At 39.6% G+C, this 22,280-nt stretch overlaps 1 protein-coding gene across 1 annotated transcript in view; it reads left to right on the top strand.

Annotated features, from left to right (window-relative positions):
* The window catches only part of prkx (protein kinase X-linked), a 374,991-nt gene that overhangs the window by 294,884 nt on the left and 57,827 nt on the right, over positions 1-22,280 (top strand). The window lies entirely within an intron of this gene.

Below are 22,280 nucleotides of genomic sequence, written 5' to 3'. Positions count from 1 at the left end.
ATGGTAGGTTTTTGAATGGTTGTATCTGGGTTTCATTTTCCCATTTAGCTACAGTTATTAATCATATTTTTATTCCCAGCATGTGAAGAGTTAGCTCTGCTTTTATATAAATATTTGCAGTTAATTACTTGTAAACAGGGCCGCATTAACACTGTAAGGGGCCCCTGGGCTTTACCCTTTTGTGGGGCCCTTCATCCACCAGAATTACAGCCTACATTCACACAATCTTGGTGGTCACCAGCATACCAGCACCAAAACACAACATATGCCGGTCTTGCTGGTATGACCAGCATGAGATGCTGGTGCTAATGCTGGTTTGGTCCTTGTTTAGCTGGTGCTAATGCTGGTGCTGATGCTGGTTTAGCTGGTGTTCACTAGCAAACCAGCACCACAACATATGCTAGTCTTGCTGGTATGCTGTTTTTTTAGCAGAGCACTAAGCAGAGATGGGACCAAGTCACAAATGTGCAAGTCTCAAGTAAGTCTCAAGTCTGAACCTTCAAGTCTCAAGTAAGTCCCAAGTATTTTTTTTCTTGGGCAAGTCAAGTCAAGTCAAGTCGAGTCACAGGCTATGTCAAGTCAAGTCAAGTCAAGTCCTGTAGTAGGTCAAGTCAAGTCCAAGTCAAGTCACCTTATTATTGTAATTTTACCTGCAGAATCTGATCTTAATAAAGTGACAAGATATACAGTAAGTAACTATCAGTAAATTACAATAATTTGGATTTGCATTGTAAATACTCATGTTCAGTAAAATACATCTTGGAATCAAACAAAATTGTAACTTCATAAATTATTTAACAAATAAAACAAATAACAGCTTAACATCCAACAGACCCCTCTCTGAACACCTCCCTCTCTCTCAAACACAGTTCACGTACAACATTAAACTTTGTTACATTTCTCCCCTCTCTCTCTCTCTCTCTCTCTCTCTCTCTCTCTCTCTCTCTCTCTCTCTCTCTCTCTCTCAAACATGTGCCCAGAAAAAACGAGCGCGTCGCACCTCTTCCGTTCGCGCGCCTAAATTTGAAATAACGGACTTGAGCATGCAAAAGACGCGACATGTGAACCGCCCCTAACATTGTAGAATCAAGTAATTTTTCTCTGTGTGTGTGTTCAGGTGGCAAACTTGAAAAAGAAGTATTCAAAAATAAGTATTTAAAAAAATAAATCAAAATTATTTTGCCCACATTTGTCCCCAACACAGTATGCTACGTTACACAGGGCTACATTAGCTATTATTACCAGTGTTGGGCAAGTTACTTCCAAAGTGTAATACATTATATATTACAAATTACTGTCATTTAAGCAATATCGCTCGAGTAGGAGTGTGATATAGCTCTATATCATCACGGCTGTGATTAGGCCAGAGGCACGAGGCCGTAGGCCGAGTGCCGGAGGCAATCACAGCCGTGATGATATAGAGCTATATCACACGACTCTGAGAGCGATATTGCTTTTATACAACAGTTCGACGGCACACGTTTGAAAAACGAAAACTAGAAAACAACAACGGAGTTATTTTAAAAGCCTCTTTGTTTGGGAACTACTTCTTCCGCCACGGATTTGAGGGCGGCCAGAATGACAGGTAAAACTTTCGGCTGCTTTTAAGCTCATAATAACTCAATGGACGGAAAAGCCGTTACTTTATATTACCGTTTCTTGGTCACAAAGTGTAGTTTTAAGATTAGTTCAGTCGAGAATGTATATGTATTATATTTAAATCTGCAGTCGATTAGTAAAGATAGCGCCTGTTTGAACGTTTGCTTACTGAGATTCGGTACGAATGAGAACCAAAGCATGAGCGGACGTCAGTGTTCACTCGCCCCGCTGACCACCGCCCTCTCTGGGCTACATCTCTGACAGGGATTCCCTGGCTCTCATGTTGGCCTTGTTTGTTTATGATCATCAAAATGAGATCAAATCAGCAGTATTTGGTGTCATGATCAAACTATTACTTGTTTTTTTATTCATATTTAGTGTCTTTTGTGTTGTTATTGTTTTGGCGCGAGGTAAAAGTTAATAAAACTATACTTGTATAACGTTACTATTGCTTTCTCATTTATTCTTAACGTGATACGAGCACTCGATTATTATTATTAAACTTTGTTCTTGTCAGTACTATACAAAACGTTTTTTTATATGTGTCAGAGAGATGTTTTTGCATGCTGCTTATAAATATACCAGTGGCGATATCTCATAACATGTTTTAATAGTCACGTCACGATAAAGTAAATGATCAATGTCCACATTTAAAAGCTGCGGTGCTTACCTGCAGTTCCACGGTGTTTTCGCGTTCTGAGAAGAGATTAGCAAAAACTAATATATTACTGTAATATATTATATTTTGTAATGCGTTACTCCCAACACTGATTATTACATTAGCTAACTACCAACTAACCAGATATTAACAAATTGACAAGCACTTACTGGGCATAATGGCTCTTTAAATGACGACCAAAATTGGAGGTTGCCTTGTTCTGGCTGCTTGTGATTTTAATGTTGCATGTCAAACAATTAATACAAAGTAACGCATTACAAAATATAATATATTACAGTAATATATTAGTTTTTGCTGTAACGCAGTAATATAACGCATTACTAATAAAATTTTGGTAATATTTTACTCGTTACAGTCTTAGTAACGAGCGCGTTACAACAATGCATTTCAAAAATAGACGTGTTATTTTTTATTTTTTTATTTTTGACCAATGCGCGTGACCAGCATCCACACAGGAAAAAGCTGCGGGTAAAATAGTAATGGCTGCGTCCCAAACAGCATACATCCATACTATATAGTAGGCGAAAAGCACTACTTCTCGTACTCTTTGCCTACTATATAGTATGGAAGTAGGCGGTTTGGGACGCAGCGTATGTCTGTTTCCAGGTGCTGTATGCAGCATGTTCATTTTTACTTTAATTTTGTATTTGACGCGTTTCTTAAAGAGCCGAATCTGGGAAGTCTGCGGCTGTATAAGCATTGCCTAAAGTGGTCGCAATCAGGTCCGGTAGCGCCGCACACGCAAAATTCTGCGAATGAGAGCAAAAAGCAACAGAACGTTTCTATCGGTCTCCTGTGCTGCTTGAACCTCAGAAGTAAAGAGACTTTTAAAAATCTTGCCAGTAAAATCCATTTCACCACACCAGCAATGATAAGGTAAGCTAACGTTGCTATGGTTACAGTCCATATGCATAATAGATTGCTAGGCTATTCCTATGCTATCTACAGTTTTATTACAAACAGCAACCTAAACTACAACATAACATTAATGTAGACTTAAACATGGTTATTTAAATAGTATATTTAAACATCACTGTTTAAAGTTTTTACCAGCCTTTGTATGGGAACCTATATTCATTGTTTGGCAAAAAGCAGTGTTCCTTTGTTTGTCTATGTTTTATATGTTAGTCTACATGTAATCCTTATATTGTACTGAAATGAGCTGTTTTCCTTGAGGCCTGATCCTCCAATAGCACTTTTGATAAGTTGTGTCAACCCAATGCATGCCAGGTTTGTGCTGTGAATCTGAATTAAAAGTGAATTAAAGAATAGAAATGAAAAGAGGTTGCATGTCTTGCCATGTTATTAGTCTATAGTTTGCATTACAGTGGGCTCTAGCTTTATTGTGTTTGGTATGTCTACCATAATTTACCAGACTTTTACCAGATCATTTGTCTATGTTTATGACTCTGACAGTCATTGTTACTGTTTTTTTGCCATAAGTCTTCACTGTGCCTATTCAAAGCTCGAGGGCCAACACATAACTTCTAGATTTATAAGCATCAATAAACTGCATTTTAACATTTTATAATGCCTAGTCATACTTCTGTTATTTTGATGAAAGTAACTCAAAAGTAACGCAAAAGTAGTGTAACTCATTACAGTTCAGAGTCAGTAATATTGTAATGTAACTAATTACTTTCAAATGACAGTAATTTGTAATATATAATGTATTACACTTTGGAAGTAACTTGCCCAACACTGGTCATGACAACGCCATTCTCAGCCTGCGCTCCAGCTGGGTCGACTTTATTTTTTTAAATAATTTATATATTTTATATTTAAACTGAAAACATGATGTGATTAACACTCAAGTCATTCAAGTCATCGTGTCTCAAGTCAAGTCAAGTCCCGAGTCTTTAACTTCCATGTCCGAGTCGAGTCTCAAGTATTTTATTTTTTGTCAAGTCAAGTCACAAGTCACAAAAATAGCGACTCGAGTCGACTCGAGTCCAAGTCACCAAGTCACAAGTCCCCATGTCTGGCACTAAGTGCAAGTTGTCAGGCTTTTATTTTGCTGGAATAAATGCAATAACAAAATATTAAAACCATATCAGAATGCCCACAATATACACAAATATCACTGCATAACATATGCACATAGTCCTATAGGGTGACCCGAATAGTCTAAGATTCGATGCTTTGACAGGAGAAGCCTGATTCGACTACTGCACAGACTGTAAACACTATTCATCTCAAATCCATTTATTTTCTGTTGTCAGAACACCTTGATCCAAACCACATCTGTATGCGGTCCAACATCGGCTATAAATCTTGTTTTTCTTGAAGGCATCAATATTGTTATAATTTGCGATGTGGCACATACGTTATGCAAAGTCTGTAATATTTTCTGAGACCGAGTCCAATACCCTTTTGTCTTACCCATTCTTTCCTAATGAACAGGATGATTTTGGACACAGTATTTGCCTGAATTTGAAAAATGCTTCTGTCATTTAAATTCTGATCATGATTTCACCACCTCAGCGTAACTTTATTACAGACATGAGTAAAAGGCAAAGGTTCCAGTTTTCCATCCTCTCTTCTAATGCTGAATTTTACTTGTTGTACAAGATCTGGCACATTGACCTCATTGTCTGAAAGGATGAATCACATTTTATTACTTGCAGAATGACTGTGCAGAAAATCAAATTTAAAGAGCAGAAAATAGCGTGGTGCACAGAGTCTTAGAGGCTAAGACAAATATACAAAGCAGTTTTCAGAAGATGTTGCTTTTCGGTGGAGATCTCAGACTAGATGTGTCTGTTGTTAATTTTCAATTCCTCTCTCTTTCACTCAGTGTGCTCAGTTGTTTTCTTTACATAGAGGGGCAGTTTAAGAGCATGCAGTTCAATCATAGCTGTGTTTGCACTGTTTCCACAGCAAGGCCAGGTCCTGTTGGCAGCAGTCATTCACAAGTGAATGTGTATCTCTTATAGTCCCAAAGTGAACTGCATGTCCCGAGGGGTTTCTAAAATTCTTCTTTAAGTTAACACTGATCTTCTACTTACTTTCTATGAACAGGATACCCAGGGAGTCTTAAAAGTATTTAAAAAGTATTAAATTTAATTTTCCCAAACTAAGGCCTTAAAAGGTATTGAATTTCACCTCAAATTCTTACATTTTTCACTTAAGTCTTCATTTTTCAAATGATCAATAGATTTATATGCTGTTAAACTTGCGTGCACAAAAACCATGTGCGAGCGACAGATACGAGCGCAGAACACTCTGCAGAATGTGCAGAAAAGCATCTTAGCAAGCGCACAGAACACTATTCGCGCCCAGAAAAACATCCTTGCGAAAGCGCCTCTGCTCAGAGCGCACAAACGCAGTCACGCGAGCAAAGGCTGGGATGAGCGCTCACTCTACTCTCTCTATGTGCTCGCAGCTGCACAACACGCACTTGCTGATCAAGATGAGTTTGGGACTGTGAGGTCGGGACAATCACTGGTGTCCTTGCACCTGTGATTGGTTGTTTGATTTAATCAGTGACACACACCCTTCTCTAGTAAATCTAGGTAGAGAAGACATGTTTTAATATAATCATTATGTTGGAGAAGGTAATTTATTTTAAACAAAAGTCTTGTATGATCCATGCAGTAATAAGCTGCAAACAATAACGCAAATTTTTAAGCTATTATATATTTTGTTTACTGTCTAATTAGATTGGGCATTGGTCTCAGCCTTTCAGAGGCATGTTGTCATGAATGTTTAAACACTTGTAAATAGTAATTATTTGAGGTATAATCTTACGTTTAATATTATTTATTTAGTTTGAATGGGTGCAATGTAGGTATTAAATTTCATTTGAAGTGGTATTAAAAAGGTCTTAAAAAGGTCTTACATTTAGGTTTGACAATCCTAGGGGTACCCTGATGAAACAATAAAGACAGATGAAAAAAAGATGTTGAATGAAGTAGCTGTTGTATATAATGTAATTCAAAGCTTACAAAGAAAAGTCAGATGAAATGATGGAATCTTTACAATGCTGTTCGTATAAAAATTAGGGAGATTAAAAAAAGTCTAACGCAACCTTTTTTTTATCAATGTGTTTATTTACTTTTTTCTTCACAAAAAATTACTTACAACTTCAATTCAGTATACAAAAAGTATTCTAATCCCCCTCCCACCCCTTCACCACCCCCTAATAGACAGAACACTTATGGACATTATAATAAAGTTTTGAGATGCATAAAAAAATTAAAAAAAGTAAGAGCAAAAAAAATACAAATCAAATAATACAAATAATGTGTTACAGTAAATCAGTTACATTATCACCTCTGCATTCCCAATCAATGTAACATCCAAATTATTCATATATTCAACAAATTTGCCCCAAATCTTGTCGAACATTGATGAGTTTCCTTTCAAATTAAACATAATTTTCTCAACAGGAACATAAGACGACAATTCTTTGAGCCAAACAGTATGACTTGGTGGTTTCTCTGATTTCCATTGAGTAGCTATACATTTCTTTGCTGCTATCAGAGCCATCTTAACAAAACGTAAGTTCTTCCTTTGATCAAGATGGAGTACAGATTCATCCCCAATATTACAAATCTCGGATCAAATGAAAGTTTAACATTAACAATTTTGTCAATTGTTTGTATTATATTTCTCCAATAGGTTTCAAGTTCTGAACAAGTCTTAAACATGTGCAATAATGTACCAACTTCTATTTTACATCTAGGACAACATTCAGAATATGAATCACTTATCTTATGTAGTCTTTCTGGTGTATAGTATACCCTGTGTATAATATTAAATTGTATCAATCTATGTCTACAATTATATGAAAATGTTAAAGCATTTTTACAAATGAGTTCCCATACATCTTTTTCAAAAGTACATTCTAGATCGTTTTCCCATTTAAGTCTAGAAGGCAGTACATCCTCTCCATACAGATCAATAAGATAGGTATACATATATGACACAAAACCTTTGGACCCTCTTTTCTCTTTTATAGTATTGTCTAATGAGAGGGAGGAAAGGGGTCTCAAGTCACCTCCCTGTAATGTAGTAATGTAGTGTCTCACCTGAAAATATTTAAAGAAATGTTTTATAGAAAGAGAAAACTTTGTTCTCAATTGTTCAAATGTCATAAGTATTTCTTCCTCATACAAATCTCCAAACACTTGAATACCCTTCGTCTAACGCAATCTTTGATGTGTGTGTACGGAGCCCCTAAGGGAAGATGGAGCAAAATTGAAATAAAGTTTAGCTTCGCACATAAAACTAAGGCGTTGAGCACGCGAAAGTTTCACGTGAGCACGCGAAAGTTTCACGTGAGCACGCAAAGGTTTCACGTGAGCACGCGAAGGTTTCACGTGAGCACGCGAAGGTTTCACGTGAGCACGCGAAGGTTTCACGTGAGCACGCGAAGGTTTCACGTGAGCACGCGAAGGTTTCACGTGAGCACGCGAAGGTTTCACGTGAGCACGCGAAGGTTTCACGTGAGCACGCGAAGGTGCACACGTGAAATTTTTGGGTGCACACGTGAATCTTTTGCATGCGCACATAAAACTAACGCGTTGAGCACGCAAGTTTCACGTGAGCACATGAAGGTTTCACGTGAGCACATGAAACTAAACTTCATATATTTTTTACTCCAGTGACTTTAACAGTAACATTTTCAACATTTTAGCTAAGTAGTATAGCCTGGCTAACACCAGACCAGTCTCACGGAGAATGAGATGTGGTCTGGGAACAATATGCTAATTTTCTCATATTTGAGGTGTGGTTTACGAATGCCAAGAGCCGTTTACTGGGCACTACGAATGTCTATCAAATGCATCTGTACGTAGCTTATAGCCAATCGTTTCAATTATACCAGATGACGTATGTAGAGTGACATCAATTCAAACCCAAACAACTTTTATCGGTATGTGTGCACACAGCTGAAAGCTATGCAACTAAACCTGTAGCTGTATATTGATATTGAAAAGCAACACAATTTAGGAGCACTGTGACAACCACAGTACATGCATAATCACAATATGATATTAATAAATACCACTTACCATTTATAAGTCAATTGTACTTCGTCAACGACGATGCCTAGCAGGTTGGTCCTATAAAACTCTGTGGCTAACATGTTTTACCATATCCAAACATCCTTCTTGGATATGAAATTGTTTTACGCCAAAAGTTGCTCTTTTTTTAAATAAACCTGCATTCAAAACTACTTAGAACACTATCTAAGGCTGCATTGAAAAGTAACTTCGCGTCTGCTGCCGTGTTGGACAAACAAAACTGCTTCGGTGTGTCGCATAGACGTTGTCATCGTCTTGCTGCTCCCTCCCCGTTCTGTGATTGGTTCCCTATTTCAGGGGCAAAAAAAGGTCCATAGTTTCCATGCTAGACTTGCAGCGTGAATAAATTTGCGAGCAAGGCAGCATGGGGAAACCCAGGCTATTAGTAGTAATGATATTCATCACCTGATAAATGGCTGTTTACAATCCTGCATTACTACAGTAAAAGTTTGATTTTCAATTCAATTCAATTTGATTCATGTAGCGCTTTTCACAATTGTTAATTGTTTCAAAGCAGCTTTATATGAGTAGATAAAGGGGAAAACATAGAAAATCAGTAGATAATATAAGAAGTAGAATATAGCGGCTAAGGATAAACCATACAAGTGAGCGTAGTAATAATGTAATGTATACAGTAAAGTGCTAAGTTAAGCTAAAGTTGGCTGACTCTCCCAGGGATGAAAAAACCACTAGGAGAAAACCCAGTGGGAAAAATTCCTAGAAGGACAAAAACCGTTGGGAGAGATTAATATATATTTATATATAAACACGGTATGGATAGGAAGCGGGTAAGCTGATTAAACTGGTTCAGCCGGTGGTCGTTGATCGCGCCTGGGCATCACGTTGAAGGACAGCCAGTAAATCAGTGGTGTGATGACCTTCATAGCAGCAGGAACTGGGTCTGTTTGTCTCATTGTCCTCGTGGTCGAGGACGAGACAGGGAGAGAAAAACAGAATTCTATCAGCGTAGGGGCCGTTCACATGTAATGCAAGTGTCTTCAGTATTGTGGTTTAAAATCCGCTCTGTTCCAGACAGGCTACCTATTGCGGCATAAGTATATAACCCATATGAGGTATGTGAGTGCTTTGTTCTAGACAAACTAACTATTGCGGGATAAGTACATTTACTAGACATTTTATGTGAATGCTTCTTTAAAGAAGAATGTCTTAAGTTTATCTTTAAATTGATCGACTGTGTCTGATACTCGAACATTATTTGGTAAATCATTCCAGAGCTAAGGGGCTAAGTAGGAGAAGGATCTACCACCTTTAGACACTTTTGATATTCTAGGGATAATTGTGACCCGTCACGGAAACCAGTGACACAAGTCGGCAGCACAAGTTTCGAGAAAATGAGAAACAACGTTTTTTTTTCAAAATTTTTGATTTTCGTTTTATTGCAGAATCTGTTAGAGATCACAAAGAAGCCTCTCCATGTTTGAGATAGCAGTTTTTGTATATTTAAAAGCGTACATTTTGCGGTTAAAATCGGCTTGTTTTTCTGGAGATTCTAACATGCAGCGGGGGGCGTCATTGGCTGTGTGTATATTTACATACTGTATAAGCTTGTGTTTTCGCCTCCGCCCCCAAAGAGAACATCATGACTACTAAATAAGGATAGTTCGCCCAAAACTGAAAATAATGTAATTAATGACTTACCCTTATGTCGTTTTAAACTCGGAAGACCTCCGTTCATCTTCGGAACACATTTTAAGATATTTTAACGTTAGATGTAGTCAGAGAGCTTTCTGTCCCCTTCATTGAAAATCTATGTATGGTTTCCATGTCCAGAAAGGTAATTAAAACATCATCAAAGTATTCCATGTGACATCAGTGGGTCAGTAAGATTGTGTTGAAGCATCGAAAATACAGTTTGGTCTAAAAATAGCAGAATTACGACTTTATTCAGCATTGTCTTCTCTTCCGGCTCGAGCGTGAAGTCACGTGACTGTAGTGACGCGGCTGCCCTGTTCCTCAGACATGTTTGCTAAGTTTTGTTTTTTCAAACTTATAGCGTGCGTCTCCCCAGACTGTAAAGCTTGGGGAGCACAAAACAAAAGAAAAATAAACGAGGCTGGGCGGAACAAATAACAGTCAGCTGCATCGTACGTCAGCCGCGTCACAGACTTTATGCGGCGCCGCAGACGGATGACATCAAAGTACAGCGAAAAGTACTTTGTCGTCATCTCTTTGTCAGTTCTTGCAGCGCAGCATGAGTCCAAACACACAGAAGTTACACAAAGATCGTTGTATTCTTTGTATAATTGGCTACATGTTTTGTCTATCAATATTTTCCATGAAGTCATTGGCTGATGGAGGAACGAGCGAGCGATTGGTAACATCTCTAAAGGACGTCACGTTTTCGACGGCGCTGTTTGGATGATCTATTATACTACCTCCCTATTTTAAATACAAACCTTGAAGCCGGGTTCATGTGTTTAATGGAGTGTAATCTCATATACCCTTACATGTTACAATGTAAATAGTCCTCAGATTGTATATTATATTGTATTACCAGACAATCATGCGATATCTGATGTAAACAATAGACTATACATCTATATTTCACGGATTATTTGTGGACAAAAATGGTCATTGGATAATCTGAAACAGACTGGATTTGACTTGTGATCACCACAAAGGTAAAAAGAGTCATGTTTATTTTTGCATGTTGTCATTTGGACTCATAAAATACTATATATGATGCTAGAACATCTGTATCTCAAAACGGCTTTACAGGGGGTATGGCTTAGCTAAATGAGATGTAAATGAGCCTTATTGTCTCCCCCAGTTGGAAAGAAGAGTCCCTTTCGTCTCATTTTTCTCGGTTTGAGTATTTCTGAGTTCCTATAGTCAAATGGCCACAACTTCTCCTAATCTTATCAGATTTCCATGTGTTACACATCTTTGAAAAGCTTAGAAACTGCACTTTCAGAATATGTGAATAACTCATGGCCCAGATCCGACTTGTGTCACTAGTTTCCGTGACTGGTCACAATTAAGGGGCCAGAATTTTATAGATAGATTATTGTCGAACATCACGCCTAAATTCTTAACGGTGGAAGATGGCACCACAGTGCAGCCATCCATGGGCAACTTGTAATCTGACATATTATGTTTGGAGCAATTTGGTTCAATAATGAGTACCTCAGTCTTATTGGAGTTTGGCATAAGAAAGTTATGTGCCATCCAGTCCCTAATATCACTAATGCAGTCTGTTAGCTTAGGAAACTGGTGGGTTTCGCTAGGATGTGACGAGATGTAAAGCTGGGTATCATCCGCATAGCAGTGAAAACTTATGTTATGTTTCCTGATAATGTCTCCTAGAGGTAACATATATAACGAGAATAGGATAGGGCCTAAAACTGATCCCTGTGGTAAGGCGTATTTAACGGGGGAGTGATATGACTCTTCCTCATTTACATAAACAAAGTGATATCGATTGGTTAGATACGATCTAAACCAGGCTAACGCCTGACCACTGATGCCAACATAGTTTTCTAGTCTATTGAGTAAGATTCTGTGATCTATTGTGTCAAAAGATGCACTAAGGTCTAGTAATATAAGGATTGAGATTTCACCACGATCGGATGTTAAAAGGAGGTCATTTCTAACTCTAAGCAGTGCTGTCTCTGTGCTATGGTGGGGCCTAAATCCTGATTGGATTTTCATATGTATTATTATTTGCTATGAATGTGCGTAGCTGGCTTGCCACCACTTTTTCTAATATTTTAGAAAGAAAAGGTCGATTTGAGATTGGTCTAAAGTTATTGATTTCTCCCTGGTCACGGTTTGGTTTTTTTATGAGCGTTCTAATAACTGCTAGTTTGAAAGCTGTTGGAACGTATCCTAATTCTAGAGATAAGTTAAAGATATTTAGTACTGCGTCTGACACTACATGAAATACCTCTTTAAGTAATTTTGTGGGAACGGGGTCTCATATACAGGACGATGATTTGGATGATGTTACTAATTTAGAGAGCTCTTCTATTGTAGTAGGTTTAAATTACTTAAGATGTTTGTATGGTAAGCTAGTGTTAAATGTACTATTGGGTAGAGTGGTGGCTGCTTGCTTAGCTTCTATGTTTTCCCTAATAACTGTAATTTTGTAAGTAAAGAAGTTCATGAAGTCGTTACTATTGTGTTGGAGTTTACTATTGGTTTCTGTTTGTTCTTTGTTTCTAGTCAGTTTCGCAACTGTGCTAAAGAGGAAACGAGGGTTGTTATGATTTTCTTTATTAAGCATACTGAGATAGTTACAGTAGATCTGGGGGTTTTTTAGCCTGTCTGTAGTGTTGAACACTCTCTTTCCATGCTGAATGGCATACCTCTAACTTTGAGCTTCAGTAGTTTCTTTCCATTTTTCTAGCTACTTTTTTTAAGGGCTGCAGTATGATGGTCATACCATGGAGCTGCCGTTTTTTCTTTGATTCTCTTTTTTCGAATGGGAGCAACGGCATCCAGCGTGCTAGAACAAACGTTGTTCAGGTTTTCTATTATAATATCCAGATCTTCACGGTTATCTGCCACATGTTTCATTTGAGACAGGTCTGGAAGAGTGCTAATAAAGCTATCTTTAGTGGTGGAAATTATTGTTCTGGCTAATCTGTAGCATGTTGTAGACTGAGTGATCCTATCTAGAAGTACAGTGTATGACACAAGGCAATGGTCTGAAACTGCATCGCTCTGGGGTGCTATTTTGATGTCATTAATATTGAGTCAGAGTGACAGAATTAAGTCTAATGTGTGCTTACGAGTATGCCTGGGCCCTGACACTTTTTGTCTAATACCGAGAGAATTTAGAACATCTATAAACGCACATCCTAATGCATCTTTTGGGTTATCCACATGGATATTAAAATCACCAACGATAAGAGCTTTATCTACAGTGACTGTAAGCTCAGACAGGAAATCTGCTATTTCTTTAAGAAAATCTGTGTGGTGGCCCGGAGGCCTATAGATGGTAGCTAAAATGAACGAAAGCTGTTCGTTGTTATGATCAGTTATTTCCATATTTAACAGTATCATTTCAAACGAATTAAATTTTAGTTCGGATTTATGGTTTACTTTAAATATTTTGTTGTATATTGTAGCTACACCACCCCCTCTCCCTTTTAAACGAGGTACGTTTTTCTAATAATAGTCTTGTGGGGTAGATTCGTTTAAACTGATGTAATCGTCTGCTTTAATCCAGGTCTCTGTTAAACAGAGTGCATCTAAGTTTTGGTCTGTAATTATTTAATTGATAATAGGTTCTTTATTGGTAAGCGATCTAATGTTAAGAAGGACGAATTTTAAAATTTGGGTTTCATCTGTTAATGTATTGTGTTCTAATTTTATGTTAATAAGATTTGTACGAGACGAACAGTACAAATGTAAACGGTGATCTGTATTTATTTGTTCGAGGAACAGACACCGTCTAAATGTGTTGGTACTTTGGTAAAAAAGTCTCTATGTGCTGGGATATATGTGATCTTGACATGTCAAGGCAGCTAACAGACGGACGGGTAAGCCGATCTGTCTGTTTCCTGACCTGGGCCCTGGATAGTCAGACAATATCAAAAGTTAGACTATTGCTCAGATTTCTAGAGAGTATAGCACTTCCTTCCAGAGACGGAGAGAGGCCATCTCTCTTTAGCAGGTCAGGTCTTCCCCAGAAACACTTCCAATTTTCTATAAACCCTACGTTATGCTGAGGGCACCACTTTGAGATCCAGCCATGAAGAGACACTAATCTACTGTAAGTTTCATCCCCCGGTAGGCGGGGAGGGGACCAGAGCATATTACATTGTCTGACATTGTTTTTGCAATTTCACACACCTCTTTAATAGTATCTTTGGTGATCTCCGACTGGCGGATTCTGGTGTCATTTGTGCCAGCGTGAATAACTTACGTTAAGCATTAGCCAGCACCTAAAGTTTGGATCAAATGTCAGACACTCTGGCTCCCGGTATACATTCGACTATGGTGGCTGGTGCCTCAATGTTAATGTTCCTGAGTATATAATCTCCAATAACCAGGGCACTTTTAACAGACGTCTCAGCCGGTGTATTGCTGAGTGGAGAAAATCTGTTGGATATTACTACAGGAGCGTAATTTGGGCGCCAGATGTGGCTATGCTGCCTGACAGTCACCCAGTTAGTCAGCCACCTTGACTCTGAAGTCGGAACTGAGCCATGTGTACTACGCTTAACACTAGGTGCACCTGAAACAGTGTTTTTAACATTAGCGGTCTTGCAATGCTCAACTAGCGTTCGGATGCGCGCTTCTAGTTCTGCAACCTTCTCCGTCAGCCTTACTTCTTCAATACACTTAGCACATGTAAAACCCTCTATGCTGACAGATGAAGCTAAACTGTACATGTGGCAAGTAGTGCAGGTTACAATAACAAGCAGAGTCTTACCGTTTTCATGCTGGGCGATGGCGTCTCCGTTCATCCGAACGCGGTCCGTGAAGCTGCATTGCGTGAGGAGCTGGCTCGCAGCACGCCTCGGTCGCCTGCGAAAGTCTGTGGCTAGGGTGATGTGAGGCATGCTGATTCTGCAAAGGCCGGGCAGCACCTCCTCCACATGTTCCCGATCTGGTGTGGACAGGTCAGAAAATCATACATCGGATGAATCCGCCATTAGATCGCCAAGGAAGGCAGGTTTACAGTAAACAGACGGTAAGAAATGCTAGCTTTAGCCGGCACTGACTGGTGATGCTGGCGGGCTATATGCTAACACTGGGTGTTACTAGTGATAAAATCGTTTCGCTTAGTAATACAATTCAGTAATCGTCAAGGCAAAGTATTCCTAAGATAAACTAATAAGTTATATTATATAGATAGGAATAAGATAGGGAAAAAATAGTAGTGGGGAACCTTCAGGGCCTTCTACGCCTTCAGAGAAGGCCTAAAAAAAGTAATAATATTTTTTATAATAATAATAATAATAATAATAAATAATAAAGTATTCAATAAAAATATGTTTTAAAATTTTTAAATCTCTATTTAATTTAATTTAATCCAATACATGTAATATATTTTCTCTCATCTATGTTCTAACGTCAAGCTTACTGTCAGGTTCATGTCATGAAAACATCTTATCCAATCAAAATCGTCTGTCTCTATTAAGGCCCGGTTAGCTGGCTCATTCATTGTTAAGGATTTCACGAATCCCAGGGAAGGCCAAGCTATGTGTTTTGGTGCGGAGAGTGATGGGCAAATCGACCAATCACGCTTTGATTTCAAGTGGGCGGTGTTGGACTTTAAGGCGTCCATTGCATGTTCATAATTTAGAGGAAAGGCAAAAGATACAAATATCTAAGTTCAAATATTTATTGATCAGATATGAAAAAGTTTAACAGCGCGCTGGATCCTCTCAAGTAGCGAACAACCAGCTCAGGAAGTAACATGCATATTTATAAAATATGTGACGTCGATCTTTCTTCAGAAAATCTTCACCCACAAAGGCCGTTCCCCTCGTCCATCTGACTCCATCACCACACCCAATTTTAGCCTGTAGGCAAAGATGGACACACATAGACAAAGAAAAACAAACTGTTCTCCTCTCATCCCTGGGAGCCCTGCAGTTCCTCTCTAGTACTCCTCCACTTCACATAGCATGTTATAATGCTTTCTTAAAAACAAATCATTAATAAAACATTCATTTATAAAAAACATAAGCTGTAAGATGAAAGTGATTATTATGTAAAACATATTTCAATATCATGACATCATTTCATTATTCGTAAAATTGGTTATATGAATAAGGCACACATTAACTTCTTTAGATAGATAAACACATATTAAATCTTTTACTGCAATACTACTTCTAAGCAAACACTTTAATCATTATTAAAAACCATCTGTTAGGAAAGAAAACACACACACACACAGGAGATTCTGTTCTTCAAGGTTGAGCTGCCCTGCCCCCATTAAGTTATTCTGTATGCAACCTTCATTTCATTGGTTAATACACATTTATCAAAGACAACATCTTATATTTATTACATCAATTATTCAATGATTAATACTGATTAAGTAAGAAATACATTGCATATTTTATCCTGTGAATATTAAAGCATTGGTTAATAACATCATTAAATACTTTTCCCCCTCAGGCCTCTCTCTTATCTTAACAATTTCCAGACGTAAATTCCTCATGCTGTTTCTCCTTGAAGCTTCTTACACACACACAAAAGCTGGTAACTTTCCACTCTCAAACATAAACACCTCATTTTTACATAATAGCTCAGTGCATATATGAAACACACAATGTTTATAGAATAAAATGATTAATTAAAGAAATATAAAATGGAACAAAATCAATTTCCACAGTCCTTATTTGGACATCTTTGTAACTTTAACACTTTTAGCAATCAGCATGAAATGTAGGCAGTAAATATGTAAAACATAATTATTCAACAACACAACAGTACTCCATTGTTCATGAATTGGTTAAATGCATTCATTAGTTAAACATACTAATTTTCACTTTCTCTAAATATAACATAGTTATAAAGCAAACAACTTGTTTATTGAAACCATCTGTTCTGCGTGTTTTCCCTTCAGGGCTTTGTTATCAGCGTTTGCAGGTTTCTCCCCCAACCGAAACCACAGCCTCTCAACTTTACACACAGACAGTCTCAGCACAGAAAGCATAATAGCACATATCAATTATAACATGACATACTGATTAATAAAACAACATAAAAATCCCACAGCGGGTAAAAAACAAAACATTGTAAGCCTTCATGAAGTCCTAACCATGCAACAAACTGGATGCGAGCTGCCGTAAAACACCAAAGAAAAAGCAGCAGTCCTAATCGTAGACCGTTAACAGTCAATGGGCCGAATCTCTGCGGTGAGAGTGGTTGAGGTAAATGGTGGAAAACGTGATTGACGTTGATAGGGCTAAGATAGGGCTGAGGTAAAAACTAAATTACTTAAGGAGGTACTCGTGAAGAGCACAGCCGGGAGAAGCGCGTGCAGAGAAGCGCTGCGCAATGTGCGCATTCAGACTTTCACTTCCTGACAGTTTCACTTGTTACGTGAGGATAGTAATGACTGACAGACGACGCCGAATTACATACAATATAATTACCTAACTAAATCTGAGAGAATGCAAAAAATATTTTTTCCACCCTATACCCGATGGGCAGGGCGGAGATCCATTTTGGTAGACCGACAAGAATTCGCAATAGCTTCGGGGCTCGCGTTAACGATTTTGCGAGCCCTGGTTATATTATAACAGTTATAAGCCATAAGGAGGGGCACTGAGAACGCAGGGTGCTATATTTCCCCTTATGAAAAAATATTAACAAGCTATCCTACAGCTAAATATATATTTACAAAAAACTAAAATAAATTAAAGAACATAATTTAATCTTGTTAATGCAAATTTACAGAGCCTCTGTCATTACAGAGCAGCAGAGTCTGTATTTGTGTTGATCAGTTAAAGTAATTTTAAACTTTAAAACTGCTTTTAAAGGCAGACATAGCCCATTCTGTAATTTAACTTTGCGTGCTCAGAATTTTTACACGTTCACTGTATGATTTAACGAAATACGAATAGCCTAGTATTATATTCTATTATATTCTATTATATTATATTCAGGTGAAGCAGTTATCAACAGGAGTCCACAGAAACGTGTAAGTGTATTTGATTTTAGACTTGTGAAGTTTTAGCGCAGTGTCATTGCTAAGAAACGCTCTCTTGTTTACCTTTGTCTCACGTGCTGCAATCCGCGTTTGTTCTCGTGTGTCCTCGCGTGCGTTAGTGTATTACAGTAAATACAGTAGTAGTTTCGGCCATTAACTTGTTGTTGATTGCTTTCGGGCATGGCCAACGCCAGGAGAGTATTTAAACAGCAGTAAACAGTTCAGTCTTCAGGTGAAGCAGTTATCAACAGGAGTCCACAGAAACGTGTAAGTGTATTTGATTTTAAACTTGTGAAGTTTTAGCGCAGTGTCGTTGCTAAGAAACGCTCTCTTGTTTATAGGGATGTAACGATTCAACCGTGTGTCCCATTAAAAATGCCTGTCTGAAATCGATTCTGAATCGCAAGGCTGCGATTCTTTATTTCATGCACAGCTTGTGCGTGTACTACAGCATTTGGTCAGTAGGAAGTCCTCCTTATCAATCTAAAATCATAACGAGTCGGAGTCGTTTACAACGTGCATTTAAAAAGGAACACTCGTTAAACAAAATCATTTAAAATATTCTTAATTATCATGAAAATACCTGAAACAATTTGGAGAACAGTGAAATAAATATTCCTTTAGACATTTCCTGTAATAGTGTTCGTAATGCTACTTCTTCTGTGGCACAAAGGGAGTTTCCGCACCGGAGCGCCCCCTGGCGTTCGGATGTGCCTGGATTTCACCGTAATTCATTAATTGAGAAAACGCGCATTTGCACGGTTAATCGTTACACCCCTACTTGTTTACCTTTGTCTCACGTGCTGCAATCCGCGTTTGTTCTCGCTTGTCCTCGCGTGCGTTAGTGTATTACAGTAAATACAGTAGTAGTTTCGGCCATTAACTTGTTGTTGATTGCTTTCGGGCGTGGCCTGCTGAGTTTCCGCCCACATTTGAAGCACTTATTAAAGCAGGCAGTCCACCGTGGCAGCGGTCGCATGCAGCCCTCGTCGTGTGAAGACCGAAGAGTGTAAAGACCATCGACTCTACCTGCGCGACTCCACCGAGCAGGGACACCGACAGGGCACTTGAGTATTGCACTTTTAATACAAACTTTTTCTATTTATCTATATAGCACTCTTCTTCCTCTCTTGTACATTTCCTATTCTTATAATTTTACTATGTGCTTTCAAATCTCTACTGTCATTACAACTCGTAAATCTGTTGTATCACGTCGCCGCGGGAGAAATATTAATAACCTCCGCACACTCCCACCTTCCACTATTGCCTCACTCTCTCTTCCCATTGGCTTATGGATCTGCCAATCTGCTGTCAACAAAGCAGATTTCATAACTGCCATTGCCTCACATTCTGGCCTTTCTGTTTTAGCACTTACTGAGACATGGATTAAACCAGAGGACACTGCCACTCCGGCTGCCCTCTCCAACAACTACACTTTCTCACACAGTCCTCACACAACAGGAAGGGGTGGAGGAACTGGTCTGCTCATCCCAAAGGACTGGAAATTCCAACAGCAAACCCCCTCATGTGACAGCAACTCTTTCGAATCGCATATTGTTACTATCATCCACCCTACTAAAATGCATTTTTTAGTTATCTATCGCCCCCCAGGTCAACTTGGACACTTCTTGGAGGAGTTAGATGTACTTCTGTCTTCATTCCCTGAGGATGGTACTCCTTAAGTAGTACTTGGTGACTTCAATATCCACCTGGAGAAACCACAGGCAGCTGACTTCAACACCCTGACTGCGTCGTTTGACCTCAAGCGAGTCCCTACTTCACCAACACACAGGTCTGGTAATCTTTTAGATCTTATCTACACACGCTGTTGTTCTACCTACCACACCCAGGTCACCCCACTTCACACATCTGATCACTTCCTAATTACTGTCGACCTCGACCTGACTCCCCCTGTCGCTACACACGATCCCCCATTGGTCACGTTCAGGCGCAACCTGCGCACGCTCTCTCCCTCCCGCTTATCCTCTGCGATTGCTTCCACGCTGCCCGCTCCCAGCCAACTCTCTCTGTTAGATACTGACAATGCCACTGAAACACTTTGTTCCACTCTTACATCCTGCTTAGACACATTATGCCCTCTGACATCTGGACCGGCCCGGGTCACACCTCCTGCTCCTTGGCTAACTGAGGTTCTCCGTGAGCATCGCTCCACACTCAGGGCTGCAGAGAGGAAGTGGCGCAGATCGAATGATCCTTCTGATCTCTGCTTCTATCAGTCTCTTCTTGCCTCCTTCTCCAAGGATGTCTCCTCTGCAAAGACCCTATACTACCATTCAAAGATTACCAACTCACCTGACTCTCACACTCTCTTCAAGACCTTCACTACCCTTCTTTGTCCCCCTGCCCCTCCACCTTCATCCGACCTAACGGCTGATAATTTTCTTCCTTCTTTGTGAAGAAAACGAAAACTATTAGCAGTCAGTTCTCCGAGCTGCCGCTTCTTGCGCATTCTCAAATCCCTGAAACATGCTCCCTTCCCTCCTTCTCTCTCCTATCCGAAGCAGATGTTTCCAAGGTCTTGGCTTCTAATGATCCGACTACCTGCCCGCTAGATCCCATACCCACCCATCTCCTCCAGGCCATCTCTCCGTCTGTTATCCCTGCTCTCACTCACATTATCAATTCATCCCTTTCCACTGGCACCTTCCCTGTAGCATTTAAAGAGGCCCGGATAACCCCGCTGCTGAAGAAACCCACTCTCAATCCTGCTATGCTAGAGAACTACAGACCCGTTTCTCTTCTTCCCTTCATTTCCAAGACTCTTGAACGCATTTTGTTCAACCAGCTCTCCACTTTCTTCACACAAAATAACCTCCTGGATAGCAATCAGTCTGGATTCAAAAGTGGTCACTCCACTGAGACTGCGCTGCTCTCAGTCATTGAGGCCCTAAGGCAGGCAAGGGCAGCCTCCAAATCATCTGTGCGGATCTTACTGGATCTATCTGCAGCTTTTGACACGGTCAATCATCGTATCCTTCTGTCGACTCTCATGTCTATGGGTGTCACTGACACAGCGCTTCTATGGTTCAAGTCGTACCTCTCAGATAGGTCATTTCGGGTATCCCGGAGAGGTGACGTCTCCGAACCCCAACGTCTTGATACCGGGGTCCCTCAAGGCTCTGTGCTTGGACCGCTGCTCTTTTCGATATACATGACATCCCTGGGCTCTGTCATTCGGAAACATGGCTTTTCCTACCACTGCTATGCAGACGACACTCAACTCCACTTGTCGTTCCACCCTGATGATCCTACGGTTTCTGCCCGCATCTCGGCATGCCTGAGGGACATCTCACTCTGGATGAAGGATCACCATCTCTAGCTTAACCTTGCGAAGACAGAACTGCTTGTCATATCATCTGAACCAAAGATTCAGCACAACTTTTCCATTCAGCTACGTTCCTCGACCATCACGCCTTCCAAGACGGCCAAAAACCTGGGAGTGGTCATTGATGATCGGCTTAGCTTCACGGAGCATGTTGCCAGCACCGCTCGCTCTTGTAGATTCATCCTCTACAATATTAGGAAAATTAGACCTTTCCTAGATGAGCATGCTACACAGGTCCTGGTCCAAGCTCTTGTCCTGTCCAGGCTGGACTACTGCAATGCTCTACTGGCAGGACTTCCAGCCTGCACGACCAAACCCCTACAGATGATTCAGAACGCAGCGGCAAGAGTGGTCTTCAATGAGCCAAAGAGGGCGCACGTCACTCCTCTCTTTGTCAAGTTACACTGGTTTCCTATAGCAGCCCGCATCAAATTTAAGGCTCTGCTCCTGGCCTTTAAAACCACCACTGGGTCAGCACCCCCTTACCTTTGCTTGCTTATAGAGCCTTATGTACCCTCTTGATCACTGCGCTCTGCCACAGAGCGACGGCTTGTGGTACCATCTCAAAAAGGGAAGAAAACACTAACGCGTACCTTCTCAGGAACTGTCCCACAACTGTGGAATGATCTGCCGGTCGTGACACGATCAGCTGACACTGTAGCTGTCTTTAAGACTCCGCTAAAAACCCATCTCTTCCACCATTACCTAACTTCCTAATTACAGATTTACTATCTTTCTTTAGTTACCCTTCTCTTTATCTCTTTCTCTATTTACCTTCCTCTTTATCTAAAAAAAAAAAATTAAAATTACTAACATACCCTTGGCTATGTATATTGTGTTGGACTTGATGAGACTATTTCCAGTGCACTTATGTATTGCTGTTCTTATGTTGCCATAATTGCTTCTATTGTTTACCTCACTTGTAAGTCGCTTTGGACAAAAGCGTCTGCTAAATGACTAAATGTAAATGTAAATATTCTGAAC

The sequence above is a fragment of the Paramisgurnus dabryanus genome, chromosome 4, assembly GCF_030506205.2.
Source record: "Paramisgurnus dabryanus chromosome 4, PD_genome_1.1, whole genome shotgun sequence".
In the NCBI taxonomy this organism is placed as follows: domain Eukaryota; kingdom Metazoa; phylum Chordata; class Actinopteri; order Cypriniformes; family Cobitidae; genus Paramisgurnus; species Paramisgurnus dabryanus.
The sequence above is the reverse complement of the archived record's forward strand: the minus strand, read 5'-3'. Positions and strand labels throughout refer to the sequence as shown.